General features: G+C 45.9%; 1 long non-coding RNA gene across 4 annotated transcripts; it reads left to right on the forward strand.

The window, feature by feature from the left end:
* The first annotated feature begins 1,535 nt into the window (after window positions 1-1,535).
* On the forward strand, window positions 1,536-4,896 carry LOC142814607 (uncharacterized). 4 transcript variants are annotated; one of them, XR_012894971.1, is made up of 4 exons: window positions 1,536-1,770; window positions 2,745-2,823; window positions 3,017-3,077; window positions 4,204-4,896. It is a non-coding gene; the product is annotated as an uncharacterized LOC142814607 (long non-coding RNA). The 4 variants fall into 4 exon arrangements; XR_012894972.1 differs by having other exon boundaries at window positions 4,417-4,455; XR_012894973.1 differs by lacking the exon at window positions 3,017-3,077.
* The last annotated feature ends 12,295 nt before the right edge of the window (window positions 4,897-17,191 follow it).

Here is a 17,191-nt window from a genome sequence, read left to right on the forward strand (position 1 = left end):
CCTCGATTTGCCTCTGAAAGACAGAAGCTTTCGGGCGCATTGCGACAATTGGACGATCGGCCACTCTCTGTGCAGATGCTGCTGGAACACCGTCATCGCCTTTCGTCGGCTCAAAAAGCAGTCAAAGCTGTCTTGTGCTTTTTGAGGACTACAGGCCTATGTGACCACCTTTAACTTTTGTGTAGTGCCACCGCTGCATACGCGCCAACCGATTGACTGACAATCCTCCTTTTTTCCCTCTCTCTCTCTTTCTCTTCTCTTTCCTCTCTCTCTCTCAACTTTATGCCTCCTTCCGATTCCCCCAGCGTAGGGTAGCAAACCGGGCATGTGCCTGGTTAACCTCCCTGCCTTCCCTCTTGTTGTTTACCCCCCCCCCCCCCCCATACAGTAGCTGTCTCGACTTGGCTTTTGTTTCGCGAAGCCTAGTGAAACATACTGAATGGTTCACGGATATAGAAACGCACGGGAGTAATCACATTCCAACATACGTCAAGATCAGAGGACTGTCGCCTCCTAAAGTGCGCGACATCGTTAAAAGAGTGGACTGGAAAAAATTTCAGTCCCGTATGCACTCTAAGCCAAAAATGGCCAAAATGGGAGCAACGGCTGTTTTTACTCTTTCAGACCGACTGTTACTCTCCGAAAAGACCAAGCGGAACAAGATGGCCGACTTGTTCGAGAATGGGGGAGCAACTGTATTCATCGTAAGTTTGTAAGGGAGCAATGGAAGGAGGAACCGCTGTAAATGCTCTCGTCACGCAACGGTTACTCCCCGGCAGGACACCGCACACAAATATGCATGCCGCCCACATTGATATTTATGGGCCAGATTATTGTTTGTTCTGTGTGCCAAACTTCACCAAGCCAAAACAGTGATTTATTTTAGCATCCGTAGATAATAAGATAGCAGCGCTGGCTGAACACAGAAGGCCTGAGAATACAGTACGGCAAATACCTAACACACGCAGCAGCAGAATGGAGAGTTGGCACGTCAAAGCGGACCGAATGCCGAAACACGTGCAAAACAACGATAAAAAAAGCCTAGACACGCCGTTCGTCCGCGAAGTAAGGGCGTCAAAGTCGATCAAGCACCGAAACACGTGCATAAGAAGCCCCCCCCCCCCCCACCCCGCCCAGATATATCGGAGAAGAAAAAAAAAAAAAGCGGACCCAGACGCGCTTCTCATCAGCCATACACTTAGTAGCACGCTTCACCGTGTAGTTTTAGGGCAGAATGACAAATCTGCGCCATCTGCGCCCGCACGACAAAAGTGGCGCTGATGTAGCAAACGATGTAGGTTACAAAGTAATTTTTATTCAGTGTTTATGTTGACTAGCACTAAATAAAAATTACACTCAACTTTTTATATTTATTTATGAGTTTTAGTGTACCTCAGTTTTTTTTATAATTGTATTAGGAGAACACACTGAAATTATTGCGCTGACGCCTGTGCTGCCACTGCTGGACGTTTTTTTTTTTTCGGCGCAACTAGGTTCCCGTTCGCACTACTTACTCATTTTCATATGGCCTGTGGTTGGCGAGCACATGGACGGGCGAGCTTGTGAGCTATGTTTTGATCGTGTGTGTGTGCCGCAGATTTGCGTTTCTGCTTATTCGTGATGAAGGTTAGTGTATATTTATCTTTATGGAGCGCGAAGTAGTTGTGGATTTTGCTGCTGTGTGGAACAAACACATCGTAAACACGTCTTCAGCTATCTGCAAGCCTGTTCGCTCGTCGGACAAAGGACCGAGCATGCATCAGCGTGCAGGTGAGTGGCATTTCCAGAAACATTTAATGCTCTTACAATACATTGTTGAGTGGTTGCGCTATTGAAAGAGAAATGATTTGCTCTTATTCACCGTATCCATTGCTAGCCGTATCGGACTAAATTACCTCTATTACCGCCTGCATACCCTCTTGCTTCCCCTGTTACCACTGTAGTGCCAGTGTACTTTTGCAGTTAAAAGTTCATTTCCGCAACACTACCTCGCTTGAAAAAACATTGGGGCGGGGTTGTAGCTGCATTCATACTGGCACTTTTCTACCATTGGCTTTATGTAATGTTAACGGCTGAGTGTTGGGGCCTTGGGCCGCATTTTTTAGAGATGTAAAGTGTATGTAAATCAGTAAGTGAACAAGTCATTGTCGCATCACTTTACTGGCATAGCCAGGCGGTTGCGCACAGAATTTTTTTAGGCCGGGCGTAGGGAGCCCAAATTGACGACCATATTCGCTTGCCCGGCCTATTCAGATAAGCGGACCCCCCCCCCCCCCCTCCCCGCACGCCTAAAAAAAAAAAAAAATCTGCCCACATCACTGCGTCACTTGCTTCACCTCTGCGCTGAACGTACTATTTTATAAGCGCACCATCAAGCGAGCAGTTTACATATTGACAGAACAATTGGAGGAGGAATGACCCAAATCTTTCAGATTTCTTTAGTGATGTAAAACCTTAGCAAAACTGAATATTGTAAAAGACAATCATAAATGCTGTATGTTCTCGTTAGCGCTGTCATTATTCTGCATCATGAAATCTTTATGCGCTGTGAAAACTTGGCATGCCGTTGAAGTCACATATCGACGTTAATACCAATCGACGAAAATTTCGACAACCTCAATAACGCCGTTTGGGATTTGCCGCATGCACATAATTCGGCTGATTCCCACTTGGCTGTTCTTAACCTGACTTCACTGCTACCAAATGAAACAATATTTGATGCATGTCTTTTACTTTTTTTTCAGGGATATGACACAAATTTGGTTATACTGCAGATAAAGATGCTCCCAACGATGCTAAAGTACAGAAAGCAAGTGAATTTTGGTAAGTGCAGACTTTTTGTACTACGTATATGAAAGCATCGCTTTTTAGGGGCAAACTGTGCATGTGTTGGCCAGAGAATAGTTCATTATGCCACATGGTTACACTGGAACTGACAATTCGACATGGCTCCGCTGGCCCGTGTGTGTGCTCACACTGTTACCGTTAAGATAAAATGTTTATGTTTTCATTGCAGGGATTGCTGTTTGTACTAAAAAGCCAACTGCCAAGATTTGTTTACGCTGGTACTCCTAAAAGTATGCTTTCCCTATTTACATGGATTTTGGCTTGCACAAAGCATAACACTTGGGCCTAGATTCACAAAGCTGTCCATGCGCAGGCCTTCATAACAGCATTTCTTGACTTGCCTTTACCCTGTTTTCTGCAGATGTTTCGTGGGTTTAAAAGTGCCACAACATGTTGACCTCCCCCACTCTGAAATATTCGCGTTCAAAGTTCCGCAAGAGTGGGCTTAACTTTCTTGTGCACCTCTTTGCTAGTCCAAGATACTGAAGTGTTATGCTCTTACTAGAGGTGGCAGTGTTTCTAATGTTTGTATTTCCATCACATTGACCAAGTATGCGATCTTGGCTTGACTGGTAGCACATCCTCAACAAATGTCTTTGTGGCACATGTAGAAGGCAGTACAAAATAAATAGGCAGACATTCACACCGGGAGCTAACTTCTAATAATGCTTTTTTTTTTGGAAACCATGGTGTGCTTATTCCAATTTGTCTAACAAGCAGTAACCTGTTTGGCTGTGAACCAACAAGACGTTGAACTAATAAAAGCTTCACATCTTGTTGCTCTCAAATATATATGTATTGGCAAGCTATCTGTGACACTGTCAAACATAGGATCAGAATATCTGTGCATGCCTTAAGATATATTGCTTCGTTTACATATCTCGTGGCTGTGACTCGTCAACCGAGTGAACAAATGCACCCTAGTTTTCTAAATTTAAAGCATTTTTTGAAGGTAGCACGGTCTACATTTATTTGTCTATAGTTTTGTCCAGCCGTTTGCGTCAGGTACAAAGAAATATACTGAAGATTATCATGTAGCCTCTGCAAATGGTTGCTTTCAAGCAGGCTTTGCATGCTTGGCTTGTGCCTACAGGTATTGCACAATTCAAGACGCAGCAGCGTATGATAGAACAGTAGAATCGAGAGCAACTATGTGCACGAGCTAAATAAGTATTTTAACATGAGCGGACAGTACGTGTTATTTGCCACACACATGACCTCATTTAGAATGCCCATTGGTGACTGGGCTCATAGAAATGTAACTCAGCTGTGTATAGGAAACAAGTTAACTGAACCTAAGGGTATCTTTAACTGCTACAAATATGCCTTGTTGAGGTGCTGCACATTTTCTTCCAGAATATTGCTGTCCGAGACATCATGTGAAGAGCGTCTACCACATCAGCATTTATATGGCCTGCCAAGTAACGTTTGGCCGAACCTTCCTTTTTTTCACATTTCGTTTTGCAGTAGACATCCTAGAATGTAAGCGCTGCTGCAGTGTGTGTGACTCATTGTTATGAATTGATTCTGGCATGTTTAACCTCACACTTCTATTTTTTTTTCTTGCAGCAATGAGATGCTTCACATATGCCTGCGGTGACGTTCTGCTGTGCTAGCCTGATGGAAACACCAGCGGTGAAACTTGAGTTCTTCAGAATTGGAGAAGTTGCCCTTCTCTCACCAATGATGACACAGACTGCCCTATGCTAGAAATTCAAGATTGTTTTTCCACGGATGACGCAGAAAACCTTTGATGTATTATGGTGTTTGTTTAGTGCTGGCTGTGGTGTGGCGAAGTCTACTTTTACGTGTGGTCACACGCCACCTCATAAAAAGAACAATAAAGCATTTATTTTCCTTTCAATATTGTCCACTTTTTGTGTTAGAAGCACCCAAGCAGTGCTCTTCCAAGGAGCTCTCGCCATGTGTTAAGCGTGTGACAAGCATACTCGAGATAAATACTCATTTCCCCAAGGAGTAACTGGAAGCATGTGCAGTTGGTTTTCAGAGAGTAACTGCAAACACGTGGGAGGAACGGTAAAGAGTAACTGTTGCTCTTAGAAGAGCAACTGGTAGGAGTAAGGGTTGGTCGGCAGGGAGCAACTGGTGGGAGTAACTGTTGGTCTGCAGGGAGGAACTGGAGGGAGTAACTGTTCATCCCCCGAAGGAGGAACTGAAAGGAGAGCAACGGTTCCTCCCTCTGCAGTTACTCCTTTTAGGAGAGTAATGGGAGTGGCAATGCAATTGCTCCCTGAAAGGAGCAACCCCTATACCCCTGTTGCTCCGTTTTGGCTTAGAGTGTGGAAGACCAATGCCAAGAACACAAATCCGATTTACAAGAGGCCATCAAGAGCACTGTAAAAGAGACTGTGTGTACGATCCCATGCCATGTAAGAATCACGGACATCGACATAGCGCTGGAGCGGCTTCGAGCCTTGCGACGACGAGCTGAAAGAAGGTACCGGCGCACGAAGGACATAGAAGATTTACGGACTGCTAGACGTATGCAGAAGAAGATAAAACGTCGGTTGGACAAGCTAGAATTCCAACGCTGAAATACTTTCTGCGAGTCACTCGACCCTCGTAAGCCTTTATCGCAGATATGGAGGACGGTTAGAGGTTTGCGGTCATCGCCCATTCGGAAGTCACCATTCAAGGCCTTAGCCCTTCACCCAAATCGACCAGATGTGGACGTTGCTGAAGAGTTCTGTGCCGGATTATCAGGACAAACTCCAGCCATCAGCAGCTCACCACTTTCGAGCAGTTGTCCGCCACCACCTGACTCCTGTATGGACGTCCCGTTCACCATTCAGGAGCTCAAAGCAGCACTCGCTTCATGCAAACGGACCTCCGCACCAGGACCTGAGGACCTGACGGAATCTCCTACTGAGCCCTGTGTCATCTAGGTGAGCGCGCGAGAATAGCTCAACTTCAGCTATATAATGATTGTTGGATAGAGGGCACTGTCCCCTTAAGTTGGAAAACTAGTCATCTAGTACCATTACTAAAACCTGGCAAATCACCATTGGAACTCTCCTCCTATCGCTTGATCGCATTGGCTAGTTGCGTGGGTAAAGTGAGGGAGAGAATGATTCTCGGCCGACTCGAGTGGTACTTGGAGTATCATGAGATCTACCCAAATGCCATGGCTGGCTTTCGACGTGGTCGATCATCGATCGATAGCGTCATCGACCTAATCACGTACGTTGAACACGAGAAAGGCCATAAGCGTCTTTGTGCCTCTCTGTTCCTTGACGTCAAAGGAGCCTATGATAACGTTACACATGAAGCCGTCCATACCGCACTAGAAGAGATTGGAGTGGGTGGCCGAATGTTTAAGTGGATACGCAGTTATCTCCAAATGCGATCCTATTTTGTGAGTACAGAGACCGGGAACACGTCTACACATTTCAGTTGTCGTGGCGTCCCTCAGGGTGGTGTACTGAGCCCCATGCTATTCAATATAACACTAATCGCTCTCACTACGCACCTACCAAACAATATTTATCTATCAACATACGCTGATGACATCTGCATCTGGACGTCTGCGGTAACTCGCCTGCAGTTACGAGCGAGAATACAGAGAGCTGCTACTGCAACTACTTTGTATCTACGCAATCGAGGCCTGGAAACTTCCTCCGGAAAGCGCGCTCTTCTGGCATTTACGCGCAAACCCATGTCGAATTACAGAGTGTCAATTAACGGTCATAATATACCATATCGTCGATCTCACAAATTTCTGGGTGTCATAGTCGACAGAGACATATCATGGAGCCCTCATGTGTCGTATTTGAAAAAGCGATTGACAGGCATATGCCATCTTTTCAAGTTTCTCGCTGGAAAGACTTGGGGAATGCAGCCTAATGCTATGTTACGACTGTACAGGGTGCTTTTTCTTGGCTTTATACGATACAGTCTGCCTGCATTATCAAACGCCAGCAAAACAAGTCGACGCATGATACAAAGCGTTCAGGCACAGGCGCTTCGAATATGTCTAGGTCTGCCTCAGGGTGCCTCAACAATGGCGACTATAGCTATAGCCAAAGACCACCTCGTGCAGACCCATATAAATTGAAGCTTTGAGGACACACATAAGGCATGTGGGCTGGACTCCCCATCACCACCTAGCCAATTTACCAGTGGATAGACCTCATACTTCCTTTTGTCGAACAAGAACTACACATGGTGACTCCCTACCAACTGGTTTTACGCCCGCGGTGAGACCTTCAATTCCTCCATGGTGCCTCAAACAGCCAGTCATCAACCTGACAATACCAGGCATCCAGAAAAAACGAGATTTCTCAATACCAGCCCTCAAGCAGCTCGCCTTACTTCTGCTATACGAGAAGTACCAAGACTGCACCCACGTCTACACCGACGGCTCCGTCCTGCCAAACAGCTCAACAGCGGCGGTCGTTATTCCAACGCACGCCGCAACCATCAAATTCAGGACAGCTCAAGCAACCACAACAACGGCAGCAGAGCTTGCAGCGCTTCGCGCTGCACTGCGTTTCATTAACGACCAAAGCACGCAACGGTGGACGATTTTCTGCGACTGCAAGGCGGCACTGCAGTCACTTCTGTCAAGTCTACGCCATGGTCCACACGAGCAGTTGGTATTCGAAACAGCAGAAATGCTACACCATATAACAGAGAAAGGGCACCACGTTATATTTCAGTGGTTGCCAAGCCACTGTGGAATTATCGGTAACGAACGATCTGATCGAGCTGCCCGTTCAGCCCATACAGAAGACAACGACCAGTCAATACCTCTCTCAAGGACGGACGCTGCTAGGAGGCTCCGCATTCTTTCTCGCCAACGCTCCTTGGCTCTTTGAAATGAGCCTCTCTTTACGCATGCAAGGTTACGATCCCTTGATCCAACGTTAAGCATGCAGCTTCCAACGAAAATTCGACGAGGCGACGCTACTGCTCTGTGCAGACTATGATTGGGAGTCGCGTTTACCCGTGTGTCACAGAACGAGCGCTCAAAAAGAGCGCGCCGGCAACTCCTCGCGATGAAACGCCGGAGTGACGCCGCGAGGTCAACGAAAAAAAAAAGGAAAACAAACATCCAGACTCCCCGGGCGCGACTCCCTCCCTCGGAAGCGTAGATTCGCCGACGAACCTCCTCACCCCACAACGGCGGCCGAGCAAGCACTCGAACTTTCTAGATGCCGACGAACCTCCTCACCCCACAACGGCGGCCGAGCAAGCACTCGAACTTTCTAGATGGAAAGGGGCGTGGTTGAAGCCGGGTTGAGTCATCTGTCGCGGCCAGCATTCGAACCGTCTCGCCCTCTCCCCAACCTTCGCTGCGTATCGCGCCGACGAAATGACGAGAACCTTCTGGAATCTCGCGCGGGGGGTATTTAATCGAGCAGCCGAGGTGAGAGATCAGGAGAAGACGGAAGTAGCGCCAGAGCACGTAGGGATTCCGCCGTGTAGTCGGCGAAGGTTTTGTCCGTGGAGACAAAGCAGGAGAAGAAGATGATTTCCACCTGAGGGGTGACGACTCGAGCTACAGGCAAGAGTGTGTGTTTACCGCTATCGAGCGAAGACGCGTGGCAACAGCTGCGAGTGGGAAACCGACGTGTTTCCGGCGAAGAAGTTCGAAGCTTGGAGAGTGGCCTATTGAAGACGTGAGGTTTCCTGGAAGAAAAACTTCGGCGAGGTTTTCTGGAAGAGAAACTTCGGGGCTTGCGGAACGACAACAACGCTGGATTTTGAGTGAGTGATTCTCGGAAGAGTATCATCCAGACTTTTGTTCCAAGAACTTTGGACTGGAGGTTTTCTATCTCTTTAGTCTTTAAGTGTCTTGGTTGTTCAATGCATTGCGACTGCATTGTAGTGCGTATCGTTGTCAGTGTCTGTTGTTTCGAGTGTGGCTGATTGTACTGTGTGGTACGTTGTTTGATTGGTGACATATTGTACTCAACTATTGTGGAGTATGCATACTGGTGGGTTGTTTTGATCTGCCATTATTGAGAATATAATTTCGTTTGTTTATCAACTCTCGGCTCTGATTTGTTCTTTGGGCCACAGCCGGCGTCCGCTGGCGCGCCAAATAGGACCACTTCTAAATTGTCCACGCTTTCGTGGTGCGGTTCGGGGGGCCGATACCTAGGCCCTTGGAATTAGCCCGGCGATCGCCTCCCTAATTAACGGGACCCGTGACACCGTGCGTACGCGTTCCGCATAGGTATGGCCGACACCGCCGACTGTGCACACTGCGGAGATGAAGAAACAATTCGACATATCCTGTGTGACTGCCCAAAATACAACCTGGAAAGACAACACCTTTCTAATAAACTAGACAGGTTAGATGACCAGCCGCTGTCCGAAGAAAGTACACTGCGCCATCGTCATGACTCATCGTCACAGAAGAAAGCCGTGCAAGCGCTACTGGGCTTCTAACGAACTACTGGCCTGTCGGAACGCCTCTGAGTGGACTGATTTTGTGTGTGCGTGTGTGTCGGTATTTCTCTCTTATTTATTTTTTAACTCTCCCTTTCTCTTTCAACCCCCTATTCCCCAACCCCAGTGTAGGGTAGCATACTGGATACTAGCATCTGGTTAACCTCCCTGCCTTCCTTTTTTTTCTCGTTTCTCTCTCTCTTTCACCGTGGAGCTACTTATGCCAGCCACCCGTACTATTACGACAAAGAAAAATTATCGTCCTGAACGAGTCTTCTTCATCTTCTGCTTCACTCCCACACTATGTGCACTGATTTATGCGGCGTGGAGTGAAAGGACTCTGATAGTGGAGAGAACGCTTACAGCTAAAATGACAGATAGATAGATAGATAGATAGATAGATAGATAGATAGATAGATAGATAGATAGATAGATGAATATATAGATAGATTTATAGATAGATAGATAGATTGATAGATGGATAGATAGATAGATAGATAGATAGATAGATATATAAATAGATAGATAGAACAAAAGAAAGTAAGGAAGAAGACGAAAAAAAACGAAAAGAAAGAGAATAAAAAAAAAGAAAGGAAATTACGGGCAGAGAGAAAAAAAGACTGAAGGAAATTGGCAGAAAGAATCAGAAAGAGAAAGAACGATAGAATAAAGGGGAGGAACACAAAGCAAAATACAACAAGCGAGAAATAGAAAGAAATGTTTTGATATAAATGGATAATAGACAGAAAGAGATAGAAAGAGCCGAGGGAAAGGCGGCACAAATTAAGTTAAGAGATTAAACAAAAATTTCGAAGCACTATATAAGCTCTTCCCTCAGGATTGGCCCCACTATCGCGAGACTGGCTTCGATTTTTTTCTTTTTTTTTACGTCGGGCCTGTAAATGCGTCAGCGGTATCAACGTGAGTATATGAATGAGCGGCGTCGACACGAGTGATGCGAAAATTATCGCGTGACGACTTCACCGAATGACGTCATCGTGACGTCACAGCCAGAATTTGTCGCTTACAAGCCATCCCATCACAATGGCACGAAAATGACAAGGACTTCATATGAGTCATAAATGACGTCGTCGCATGACGTCTATAGCTTGCTGAAAGGTGGGCCCGCCACGGAGGCAGTGCTAAGCGACCGATTGAGATACCTCCGATCCTGGGCGCAGTGGAAAACGACGTTAGGTGCGCAAAGCTTTCGGTTCCAATAGAGTGCGCGAGGAATCATGGGAGTTTTAGCAGCTGAACTGTAGTGTAGTAATTAAAACGTGACAGAGCACCATACGTGCAAACCGAAGGTTGTGTAGGTATGGTGCCCTACTTCCGTCCAGTTATTTTTTGTCCCCTTGAATTTATTTCCTTTGACTTCACGATTACTCCATTTCCGTTTAAAAAATAGGGGACGAGCTTGAGGTTTGCCTGAAGAGCAGAGCGCAATTCTGTAATCGCAATCCGTGCTCCTCATCTTCTAAATCGGTAGCCTCGCTACTCTTCTCAGCGGCTATACCTTAACTACGCCGCAAAAAAAGGAGCATATGTGCGGTAACATTGGCCGCTTCAAATTATCGTTGAATGCCTGCTGCGGGTACTGTTGCAAAGTGTTCATTACGCTATAATTATTGTTTTTGCGAAGCAGCAATGTAGCGACTACGCAACCTACGCAGCCACTCATTTAGTTGGCGCTTTTGCTTCTGCTGATTACCGCGTGCAGTATGTGAAAGCGCTTTGTAATGGTTTGGCCTTAAACATAAATTTAACTATAGGATATATGCTAAGTTTCAGTGCCTCAGGTTTGGGACATTGCCAAAGAGATATTTTTGATGTGGTTTGTAGTTGGATTCAAGTTTCTAAACCTACTCCATGGTAATATTGACCAGAACAATTATGTCATAATTTATAAAAAAGGCATTATAATCTAACAAATGTATTCGAGATCGCTATGATCAGGATGATTCGGTAGTCTGGTCTACTAGCGCAATCCCACAATAAAAGCAGCATTTATTTGATATATAACCCAGTACTCTCTATTTGTTTATGTATTTATTTGTTTATTTATTGATTTATTGGTTTATTCATTCTTTATCATTCAGCCTTGCTCAAAATTTCTTTAAAGTTAAAACTGCGAAATATTGGTCAATCCTCCAGAGTGTGTATGTGCCATTTTCTGCAAGGCTCAAACAAACAAACAAACAAACAAACAAACACACAAACAAACAAACCTCTCATACATTCTGCTATTCACAAGTCTTGGCATTTGGCGCTATTCCATGCTTCTGCCAAGCAACATTACATTAGTCAGAGAGACTCCTGCCATTACACGACGTTCGTATATGGGGCTTTTTCAAGGTGGGAGAAGCAGTTACAAGCGTCGGCAGTGTCTACGTGAGTAAATTATTAAGCGGCTTCCCCACGAGTGATGCGAAAATTATGATGATGTGACGGGTTTACCGAATGACATCCCCGTGATGTCACAGATAGGGGCGGCTCTGTGTTAGCGCGTATGCTTTAAAAGCAGAAGGCCTGAGCTTGATTGCCACTCTAGCCGAAATTTCTTGTGATTCATCTATATATATATATATATATATATATATATATATATATATATATATATATATATATATATATATATATATATATATATATATATATATATATATATATATATATATATATATATATATATATATATATATATATATATATATATATATTTGTATCAAAGTTTTGCTTATAGATAACGCTGATTTTCCGCTCAGAACCAACGACGCTGACACCAACACCAACATTTCTGGGAAACAAGCTCTTTCCTGAATAAAATTCTGGTGAACTTTGTAACGATTCTTCAAACGTACTTGGTCTTTTCACGAGGTTACAACAACTATACTCCCAGTCACGCGTGACATGCCGCGAAACAATACACTTTGCTTTTCCTTGCCATAACAGTGCTCCTCGAGCGAGACCAGGTATCCTGGTCGTACGAGTCAAGGGCTATATAGTAAGCCATCACTGCCGTGTATTTGGGTTTTGATCACGTTAAAACTACAAATAATTTCCGCTATGCCAAGTTTCCCTTGATTGTATTTCCGATTGGTTAAACCACACAAAGCGCCGTATAAAGCTTTCGGCGTCTATTTTCCGTGTCTCCTGGTCGACTTAAAATACAAATCACGTGTGGCGCATACCCTCATGCCACAGGACATGGTATATATGCGAATATATGTCACAGGGGGCAGGGCGAAGGAGATTCATAACGTACATGACAGTGACGTCATAATATTATTGGTATGACCTGTCAATCAGGTTTTTTACACTGAATGGTCCGCTGTGCCAATTTTCCCACAACCTATCTCAACTACCACAATAACCCTGGGAAATGGGACGTGGTCAGATATTTTCTTGTGCTAGGGAGGAGTGGTTGTTCAAATATTGGTTATGTGGAGGTTCCTTCGTACGTTTGTAAATGTGTGCATAGATATATAAAGATGCAAAACTGAATATTGTTCAGTTTTGCATTTTTTTTAGTTTTTGCTTAATTGGCTACGATTACACCAGTGATCAAGACGGGAGCGATCAACCGGTCAACCTACTCTATCGAGTCGGAATAGATGTGTATTTACGTATTTTATTATTAGTTTCAAGAAAGATAACAGCGACAACAATCTTTATTGATATTCCTGGAGATGGTATAGCCTGGTTTATCACCTACATTGCTGCATCAGGTGTCGGACGATGACTATGGTACATTATTCTAAGATGTTCGAGCATGCCTCTGGGGTATACACACACGCTTTGGCAGACAGATAAGAATAAACAATCATGGCATATCCACGAAGTGAATGATGATGAGTGGGCGAAGCAGTGGGCTCGTTCGATGTTACGCACCGTAAATCACCCGTGGCACTGGCCACTCGTGCAAGTAAATGGGTGACAAAGTGGTGCACACTTATATACGACGTTAATTGGCCATAAATGATATGACGCTTGAGTTGTGAATTTCCTTTTGCCTTCATTATTACTGCTTTGTGAAATCGCATCAAGCCTGAGGTTAGCAAATACGAAGTCTGTGTACGTTCCTCTTGTGGCTGTTGGTTGTTTACAGTCATACGAAAGGCATCGTAGAGCATATCTAGTATTGCAAATGAGTTCCGCAAGAACTCGTAAGGTAGCGGAAGGATAAAGAAAGGGAACAAGACAACCACCCGTTTGTAGCACGAAACCTCTTAGTTGCCGAAAAATGTGCCCTGGTCCGGGGTTCAAACCCGAGACCAACGCCTATCCTGGGCGGTCACTCTGCTGATTGAGCTAACCAGGAAGCTAGCAAATGACAGCGTGAGGGCGAATTCATCGGCAACTTGAAGCACATGAACAAAAGTATTGCAAATGAGTTATTAGAACATATCTAGACGAGATATACTGTTCAAGCCAATCGTTGTCCGTGATATACTGTTCAAGCCAATCATCATCTTCATCATCGGCATCACCTTCATGACGTATAGTGGGTATTTTGCATGTGCTGTGCTGTGATGGCAGAAATAGAATCTGTGACCTGGAACGCGCTTGTCATTCATCATCATCGTCAGCGTCATCGTCATCGAGGGACAATAGGTGACACAGCTCAATCTACGAAGCTAAAGGTTTGCAGGGATAACGATAACATGTCTGCAGAAAGCAGAGGACCGAGTTGATCGGCAAAACACTGGGGAGGTGTTTGCCTTGCAGTGGGTGTAGTCAGGCTGATGAAGATGGCGATGGCTACACGTGGTGTCGCACTGGCTCTGGAATCGTGCCACCTTTGACCAAGCGAGCAATGATGTGCTATGATGACGTGACATAATCTTCGTGATCACGTCACAAAATTTGGTGACGCAACACGTACACTATACCCACGAAACAAATTATCCCTTGTTTTACACGGTTTAAGTGAGGCTGCACACTTTTTCTAGGACGTGGCCCTTAACTTTCTCTTCTACACTTTTAATCACGTATTGCGTAAAGTGCTTGGTACCTCTAGGAAACTAGTCCTTTTTCGTCTAGTGTCCTGGTTAAGGAGGAGGAGGAAGAAAGTTTAAGCGCAAAGACAGGGAGGTTAGCCAGTTCTTAGACCGGCTGGCTACCCTGTGCTGGGGAAAGGGGTGAGGGGAATGAAAGATGTTAAAAAGAAATGTTGCGAAGAGAGGGAGAAATTACAAAAAAAATTGCGACAGAGGAAAGTCAACACCAAAGTGTATAAGACACTAAAGTCTGTCTCTGAGGCCAGTTGTCCGCAAAAAGTGCAGCAAAGCTTTCAAAGCCTTCTGGGATGAGGATGGGCTCGGCCAATGACCCAGAATCCTTTGTTCCGACAAAGGCCGATCGTCTAGTCTATCCAGAGCTGCAGTGAGTTCTTGTCTTTGCGCGTTGAAATGCGTGCACTCACACAGAAGGTGCGCGATGGTTTCCTCGCAACTGCAGTAAGTGCACGTAGGAGAGCTGGCCATCCCAATGACATAAGAGTATGCGTTCGTGAAGGCCACTCCAAGCCACAGGCGGCATAGAAGAGTCTCCTCAGCTCGAGATATCCTTGGGGGAAGACAAAGCTGCAGATCGGGATCCAAGTTATGCAGGCGCGCGTTTGTGAAGTCTGTTGAGTTCCACTGTACCAGTGTGAGGTCACGTGCAAGCGAACGAAGTCTTGTCACTGCGTCGGTTCTTGAGAACGGGATGGCTGTGTATTGGGTACCATCGTGTGCAGATCTAGCGTCCTCATCTGCGCGGTCATTGTCATATATACCGCAATGACCTGGTATCCACTGATACATTATGCTGTGCTGTTTTTCGGTTGCTTGGTGATGAAGAAGCCTTATTTCAGCTACTAACTGTTGATTAGGTCCATGGCGAAAGGGTGATATAAGACATTGAAGAGATGCCTTCGAGTCCGAGAAGATAAACCAAATTCCCGAAGGTTCTTTCACTATAAACTCCAGAGCTGCACGAATGGCTGCAAGTTCTGCAGCTGTCGACGACGTCAAATGCGATGTCATGAATTTAATTGTGATGTGCCTCGCGGGAATAACCACCGCCCCTGCAGAGCTTACTGAAGACACCGAGCCAGCCGTGTAAATGTGAAGGCGTCCGTTGTGCTTCTCTTGCAGGAAAAGTAATGTGGCCTGTTTCAGGGCTAGATGCGACGACTTTTTCTTATTTTGGATGCCAGGAATTGTAAGAAGGGCTTTGAGTGGGTGTAGGCACCATAATGGTATCGGCGGCTGTGCTGCATGCGTGAAGTGCAATGGAAGCACTGCGCAATGCTGAGCTACAGTTGCGCTGAACGCTGAGTGGGGCCTGGAAGTTCGAAGTGAGGCGAGGTGATGAGATGGAAACCGAGCGAAATGTCTTATATGCATTCTCAAAGCGTCTACGCGGATGTATGCGTTGACTGGATAATCACGCGCAATGATGACTGTCGCTGCTGTAGACGCGCATCTCGGGAGACCAAGGCAAATTCTCAGGGCTTGGGCTTGGATCGACTGGAGGACGCGCAAGTTTGTTCTTCGGATCCCGCAAAGCACGGGTAAGCTGTATCGCATATAACCGAGGAACAGAACAGTGTAGAGTTGGAGCATTGCTCGCACCGATGCACCCCACGTTTTTTCAGCAAGAAACCTCAGTACGTGGGTGATCATGATGAGTTTAGTTTTCATGTGGGCGATGTGAGGGCTCCAGGAGAGGTCGCGATCATCTATGAATCCGAGGAATTGGTGGGTCTTCACGTAGTTGATCGTGTGTCCGTTAATTTTAATAACATATGGGCCCATAGCCTTATGCGTGAATGCTATAAGCGAGCATTTCTCTGATGACAGCTCTATTCCCCGTTCTTCCAGGTACTTTGTCGCTATTGTAGCCGCTCTCTGAAGCGGGGCACGCAAATGAAGGCGTGTTACGCCTGACGCCCAGATGCAGATGTCATCTGCATATATTGATAGATGGACAGATTCTGGAAGTGCATCAACCAGGCCGAGTAGCGCTAGATTGAAAAGTGTGGGGCTAAGAACACCGCCTTGAGGCACACCTCGACGGTTGCAATGGTGCGTTGTTGTGCCATTCCCCGTCTGTACAAAGAAAGTTCTGCCTTTCAGATAGCTGTGGATCCATTGGTAAACCCGACCCCCTAATCCAACATTTTCCATGACATTCAGAATGGCTTCATGTGATACGTTATCGTATGCACCTTTCACGTCCAAGAACAACGCCGCAGATAAACGTTTCAGTCTTTTTTGATGCTGAACAGGTGAGACCAGGTCTATAACGTTATCAATTGCGGACCGCCCACGCCAAAATCCCGTCATAGCATGAGGGTATACCTCGTGGCGCTCCAGGTACCACTCTAGGCGAGTCAAAATCATCCTCTTCATCACTTTCCCGAAACAGCTGGTAAGCGCGATGGGGCGATAAGAGGTCAAGTGCAGAGGAGATTTACCTGGTTTAAGCACAGGGACGAGGCGGCTGGATTTCCATGAATGAGGGATAAATCCGCTGCTCCACGAGTCGTTGTACACGGATAGAAGGGCCCGTCGAGCTGCTTCTCCGAGGTTGCAAAGAGCCATGTACGTGATCCCATCCGGACCAGGCGATCAAGATTGTTTGCATGCCGTCAAGGCCGCTTGTAGTTCCTCTAGAGAGAAAATGGTGTCCATTCTTGAATCTCTGGAAACTGGAGCGTTTTCTAGGTGGCACGTGGTGCACGCGGACGCATGACCGGCAACTTTCATGCAGAAATCTTCTGCTACTTCAATTTCGGTGCGGCCTTCGTGGAGAGAAAGACACTTGAAGGGGTGCTTTTGGTGTGGCGATGTTCGTAGGCCACGGACAATCCTCCATGTCTGCGTCAAAGGCTTGTGTGGATCCAAAGATTCGCACAGATATGTCCAGCGAAAGC

Source organism: Rhipicephalus microplus, chromosome 4, assembly GCF_043290135.1.
Source record: "Rhipicephalus microplus isolate Deutch F79 chromosome 4, USDA_Rmic, whole genome shotgun sequence".
NCBI lineage: Eukaryota > Metazoa > Arthropoda > Arachnida > Ixodida > Ixodidae > Rhipicephalus > Rhipicephalus microplus.